A 6851-nucleotide genomic window follows, 5' to 3' on the forward strand; every position below is an offset into this window, starting at 1 on the left:
GTGAGCCTTTTTCAGTGTATGTCCCACCCAACGCCACTTCCTCCTTCTTATTTTCACACCCATAGGCTCCTGCCTAGGTTTTCTCCATAAGTCTATGTTCGGCACTTTGTCCTGCCACTGTTCGGCGACAACATACATTCTTATAACTAAAGTTTAGGCAATTGTAAATATATTTACTTTAAAAAAATTTGAACGCTAAACTTGTTTTGTTTTTAACATTGCTTTGTATCTTTTTAAAGCTGGTTATGTCCATGGAGATACGTTTTGAGAACTGCTGCTCTCGGTGTGCCCCTATATAAACGGTGTCACGCCTAGTTATCAACAGTCCTCTCACCTGAGATTGAAGGTAAGTTCACTCTAAGTTTGTGCACAGCAGATCTGTGTGAAATGTCTAACATTGCGCGTATATATTTTAGGTGTAGTGCCCATTTTTAAAAATGTCATCATGGTCCGTCTTTAGTTATATTAAAATAATGATAGAAAACTTTTAAAACTATATTTTTAATGAAACGTGTTATCTTTTGTTCATGAATAGTGGCTGAAAATGTCAAACATGTGAACTATTTAGAATGTTAAGTGTTAGTTTAAATCCCTGTCGTTTTAATATAAAGAATTATTTTCATTTCGATTGCGTCGCTTGTAATTTACATTTTACCTTCTAATTTGACCAAGTAAATTTAATTGAAATATAAATATCTTTGTATTGTAATAGGCATTGGCATAGAAGGAAGTTGTACCCACTTCAAAAAGACAATTATGTGATAACTTCAGTCCTATATTGATAGGAAATTTTGATAGCAAATTCCAAGGGTGTTGCCGTTAAATGGGGTTCAAGGGCTTGGGTGGAGAGTATGCTAAAAAATCTACCTTATCGTTTTCTCATTAAAATGATACATTAATAAAAAATACGCCTAACTTAAACTATTTATCTTTTTGTTACAAAAAAACGTATTTGAGTGGGATAGGTGGTGGTGTGGGGGTTGAAGAACTAGGGTGGCATGATTTATCTGTTGACGCAAAAGATTTCTTGTTTCTTGTTAACCCAGATGAATTTAAACTGTCTGCCCTCAAATATAATAATATAAACGCTGAAGTGTGTCACTGTGTACCCGCTTGATACGGATCTTCCCATACTCAAACTGTAAACAGCACTGTTTACAACATAGCCTAACAAGAAAAATAATATACCGCTGAATTCATAACATGGTTAGGATGTAAAATGGGAAAAAGTTACCGATAACGTTTTAAAATATTTTGTCGAATGTCGCGTCACAATTAAATTTGTAATTTGCCATTAAAAGATTTTTCTTTCGTATCATTAACAGGACACGAAAGCTGAGCCATTGTTGACCGCCAACTTTATTTCGGTATGTATAAGTTGTAGAAACTGGATCTCTGTGCGGATTTTTAGATGTCGTTAGAACTACTTCTTGACAGTTTTAATGTTGTAATTATCTTACTACTAGATACATCTTTCTGATAAGTAATAGGGATTTCGAATTAACCCTAACCCTAACCACAACCAACCAAAACCAAACACAAAAAACGCAAATATAACAAAAACGCAAACTAAAATACAAAAACAAACAAAAAAACACAAACAAAAACGCAAACACAAACAGAATAACAAACACAAAAAACGCAAACACAACAAAAAAGGAAAACAAATACCACCGAAATCCCAAACCCAAATACAAACTTAAACCCAAACACAGAGAAAACACACACGCAAACAAAAAGCAAACACAAATACAAAAAGAAACACAACCGCAAACCTAAACGCAAACAATGATCAAAATAATGCAAATAAATGCAAGCATAAACACAAACCTAAATGCAAACATAAAATCATAATCCTCATAATCCAGCCCGGGGCGCAAAATCGCACCATGCTGGGGCGCCAGTGGAACCGCCTGATTCAACTTAGTAAACGACTATAGTATCCCAACTTATTATTCCTCTTTAGCTCTCACTTAAACGAACGTAAGCGCCATATCTAACACGGGAAGGCTCGGGGCGCGGAATAACACCCTGTGGGGGCGCCAAGGACGCCCGAATTCGATTCAGTTAAAGACTATAGTAACCTTTCTTATCCAAAGTCTATTGCACTGTTTAAAACAAAATTATACATCATAGCGCTCGCAGGATTGCCCAGGGCGCCAAATCGAAACCTGCCTGGGCGCTGGCGGACGCGCCTGATTTAATTTAGTGAACGACCATAATACCCAAAGCTTATACGCAAACGAAAAGATAGAAGTTAACATATAGGACATGTAGGAGCTGGCTTCTAAACTGTTATTGATTTTTTTAAAAATATTTGCGGTGCAAAGCAAAGTCATGTGATGGAAATTTTGAAGCTATAAAACATAAACATAGTTCTTAAAAGAAATTGTTTCTTCGATCTTGCCTTCACAATCAAGAAAGTAGTAAAACTTTACACTGCTAAATTTACTGCAAAAACATCTGCTTAAAAAGGTACCTACTATGGTAAAGTTAAAAAAAAAAAGACGACGTACATCCTGTTTGGTGCGACAGACAAAAACGAATTCCCCTTCGTGAGCAAAAAAAGACACAGATAATAACATGAGCTCTACTTCACTTGCCCAGTGTCCCGCCAAGTTCCGATAGGCAACTTTATCATTCACGTATAAAAAACCAAATTGAAAAAAAAATAATAATTTAAGAATGACTTGGTGTGTCTCGAATTCTATGAATTGAATATTTATGCTTGAGTGTAGTGGTGCACAATGAATGAAGCAAGTTTATGTCATGTGCTGTCCTGTAGCTGATATCAAACAGAAATATATTTTGACAAAACTGTTCACAAGAAAAAAGATTTTTGTTTTCATTTTGGTTTTCAATTTTCGTCTGTGTTTTTAATTTTTGCTTAGGTAGCCTACGATCTAGCGTTGGTAGGAAAAATAAAAGGTGCAAATATAGGGTCTCATCTGGTTTCACGTCATGGTCTTCCAATGGTTAAAAATATAAGTTGTTAATGCTTAAATACTATGAATACATTTTTTTTGTAAATTAAGGTCAGGTTGTCTTAAATAAAATGAATATATATATATATATATATATATATATATATATATATATATATATATATATATATATATATATGTATATATACATATATAACATGTGTTGTAGGCTACATAGTTAGTGATCAGTTGTGCCCAAGTTTCAGAATTTGGTGTAAAATATATACGTAACTTGGTAATAGATTCAGGCTCCAGCACGTCTGCGCTGCGCACGCCTTGCCCGCTTCACCACAGAGTAACATTAGTCCACGGTCTAGGATGCTGAAAATAGAAGGCCTGACATACTAAATATTGCTAACATAAATAACATAACAAGCTATACGCGTGTAGGATAGAACAATGTGGTTGGATATAGTAAGTAGAGATAATAATTTAATACAAGACAATTTGAGAAAAAATTATTACTGTGAACAATAGTAAAATGCTGACACATAACAAATGACAATAAAAGGTTGATATAGATTTCTAATTTCTTAAAATAATCAAATGCCTTCTGTAAAGAATAGATCTCTTGGACACACCTATCACAAGGGTGGGGGTTAGCGAGCAGGTGCGCTGAACAAGGCAGTGATCAGGGTAAAAAGCACCGAGTTCATCGGTTACCGGCCCTTTTATCACACCAGCGACGGCCTGTCCCATAAGCCTTTTAGGCTTGGGATGAGTCGCATCATAGATCTAGCCCGGATTAACAGTCTGATGGTCATGGGATTCCAGCTGGTCCGTGGGTGGGGGTGGGTGGAGAAGGGGGAAAGAGGCCGACGTAGGGCGGAGGTCATGTTTTTTTTATTGATTTTGAATGCACGTATGATATAGAATGATAGTAGTTGTCCGTTCGAACATTCAATCATTATTTATTGTGTGTAAGGGGAAGGGGGGTGGAATACAATTTTAGTGGCATTCTTTATGGTCGACCACCTACGTCCAGAATATATTGCAACTTAGTTTTCCTATTACGTAATCCATTATTTCATTATAATTAGGTTATTTCCAGCTCGTAGTAGAAAGCTCGAACGCTAATGTAAAAGGTTGTGACACCGCAATGTCCCTCAAATGAAGCAAAAAAAAAAAAAACCCAACTGTTCTTTTTTTAAGACAACCATTTTAGTAGACTAAATTAATCAAGCAATTAATCGTCCCTTAACCCTTGTTGTGGTCGTTCAAAATATGTTGGACTCTCTGGACAATTGTGTTTTTGGTAATAGAAATGGAGCTGGGGCAATTATCTCAGACCTATATGAAACCTCTTTTATCTCACAGCAGGAAATCTGGATTCCTGGTTGGCGAGAATGGTACAGTAACTCAGCTTTACAAACGCGTTAAAGCCATTCTCAATCCTTATAAAGGTAAGTTTGGACTTATAGGTAGAAAACTTAAAATATATGTGTAACAGCTAATGTATGGGGGAATTTCATAACTACAACATCGTAAAAATAGAATATAACTAAATAGATCTAATATATCAATATATAAGTAACAAATCCACAGTTAAATCAAGCTTCTAGACATTTAGTTTATGCTCCAAAATAGTTGAAAATTTTTTGTTACTATAAGTTGGGTTATAAATATAACATAATTTCATAAAGCCTTTTTTCCAGTACTGGTGATGTATGTTATATTTTCCTTCAGACCTCAAAACCACCGATTAAGTCACAAAGTTTCGCACAAAAGCCATTAATTCTACAAGCTCTTCGGTTAGAGAACGCATCACATGGAACCACAAGAAGGAACTAGTGTTTTCGGGGAGATTCCTGGAGACATATATATCTTAATGGCAGGGACGGATTCAACAACCATCTCATCTGGAGGGTCGTCTGGGTACAACACTGATACCACATTTGGTCGAAGTTTTAACTCAGATAGCCGGGTGGGATTCGCTAGTATAATGGTACAGTACGCTTACACTTTGCGGTAGTTTGTGTAATTAATTATGTAAAATGTCTTTCTGGCTCCCGAAATCTCAAAGTACTGCAAATAAATAAACTTGAGGTTTTTATAATTTAAAAGCTTATTTATATCTAGACTATGAGTCGCTTGGTACGGGGTGGTAAAATCCTTAGGAAAAGTGTGGTAATATAAGTTGCTAAGCTTTTACAATTTTTGTAAATAGCTAATTACCATAAATTTAATAATTAAAATGTGTTCTTACTTTATTGCCGACCCAAAAGTTACCTTATGGAAAATATGGTTAAAACGCGATGTCTTATTGGTTAGCCTTACATCCCTCAGGTCCAGGAGAGCAGCGATGAAACTGATCTCGATGTTTCACTCTTAGGGAACATTAGCGAAAACGACAACAGGTCTATGTTAGGTGTTCCACTTAATTCTGACATAGATGTCAACGATGTTGAATCTAACAGTTACTGTATTGATATTAGGAAGGAGAGAAGGCAACTTCGAATAAGTCGTAAGTATATTGAACATTATGTTGTCGTTTAGGCCAGTAGTTTATGGATTTGTTACTGTTACTTGAACTGAGTTTAGTTTAAAAATGTCTAACTTTAGGCTGGTTATAGATAGCTCATAACTTGGTAACATTAGTTCAAATGTTGACTGCTAAAAGTATTAAGTCTCACTTTGATTTGAAAGCTGCTTATTTAAACAGAGTAGATATATATTACAGCAAAATAATTGTTTTATATAGAGTTAAAATTCTTGATGAAGGTAGTGCCTTGATAAGATTTGATTGAAGTGTAAATTCTGCTTCAGGTGTCATTTTCTGTTACGTTTAGACATTGTGTTTATGATTTATAACTGGTTTTTAATGTATTATTACTTGATAGTAATGCAATTATTATTTTAGTTGCAAAAGTATGTGTTTATTGTTCTAGGGTTGTCTAGGCAAGAAACAGCTACTCCAAGAATAGGATAGTTGTGGTACGCTGTACCGAAGTATGTGATGGCGTTTGATGGTGAATGGATGCAAAAGTAATTTTATGGCCGAAACGAAATGTAAATTATTGAAACATAACTCAACTATGATGTTTATACCCATTATGTTACGATGATGATGCGTAAGTGAACGCACATTATTGAAACCGAATTAGTATGCTTATACCCATTATGTTACGATGATGATGCGTAAGTGACCGCACTATATTGAAACCGAATTAGAATGCTTATACCCATTATGTTACGATGATGATGCGTAAGTGACCGCACTATATTGAAACCGAATTAGTATGCTTATACCCATGTTATTACATTGGTGATGCCAATATTGGTTGTCTTGCTATCGCATTTTCAAAGCAACACAGCCATAAAGAATATGTACATATGCCTGAGGTCTATAATAATTGAGAAAAAATAGCGCATCTGGGAGTAACAGGGGCTACCATCCCCTACCCAGCGCGTCCACAGGTGGTGGATAGTGGAAATTCCTCGTAGAGGAAAGCTGTGAATAAGGAATAAACAGCCGCGAACCAACTGGAAAAATTATCTCGATATTTATAATGTTTAGGTAAAAGATATTTAAATATCTAAGCTATTGCTATTGTATGATGTTTTACTGTCGTTGAATTATTTTATGTTTGATTGTAATATAAAATATTTTAGTAACAGTCAACTTTTGTATTCTATCATGCAAATGGACTAATGGCAACCTTGTACCTATATAACTTCATAACTTATATTCAAAGCCGACCCATATGATGAGAATCATAATGGTTTGTTATACCCTTATAATTATTATGAGTATTGTCCACTTTGTTCTGTTGACAAAATAAATAATGTATGCATTTCCTTAATCTTTTGTTTCTTATTTTTACCGAGTCGTTTCGAGTAACTCAATAATAAGGGTGACATGAAAAG

The 6851-nt window shown here is 35.1% G+C and overlaps 1 long non-coding RNA gene across 1 annotated transcript; it reads left to right on the plus strand.

The window, feature by feature from the left end:
* The first annotated feature begins 308 nt into the window (after positions 1-308).
* On the plus strand, positions 309-6601 carry LOC131956570 (uncharacterized). Its single transcript, XR_009388970.1, has 6 exons — positions 309-346; positions 1326-1367; positions 4302-4387; positions 4671-4929; positions 5271-5448; positions 5873-6601. It is a non-coding gene; the product is annotated as an uncharacterized LOC131956570 (long non-coding RNA).
* Positions 6602-6851: the final 250 nt, after the last annotated feature.

The sequence above is a fragment of the Physella acuta genome, unplaced genomic scaffold (genome assembly GCF_028476545.2).
Source record: "Physella acuta isolate Inbredline_101_S28 unplaced genomic scaffold, ASM2847654v3 ptg001161l, whole genome shotgun sequence".
Taxonomy (NCBI): Eukaryota; Metazoa; Mollusca; class Gastropoda; family Physidae; genus Physella; species Physella acuta.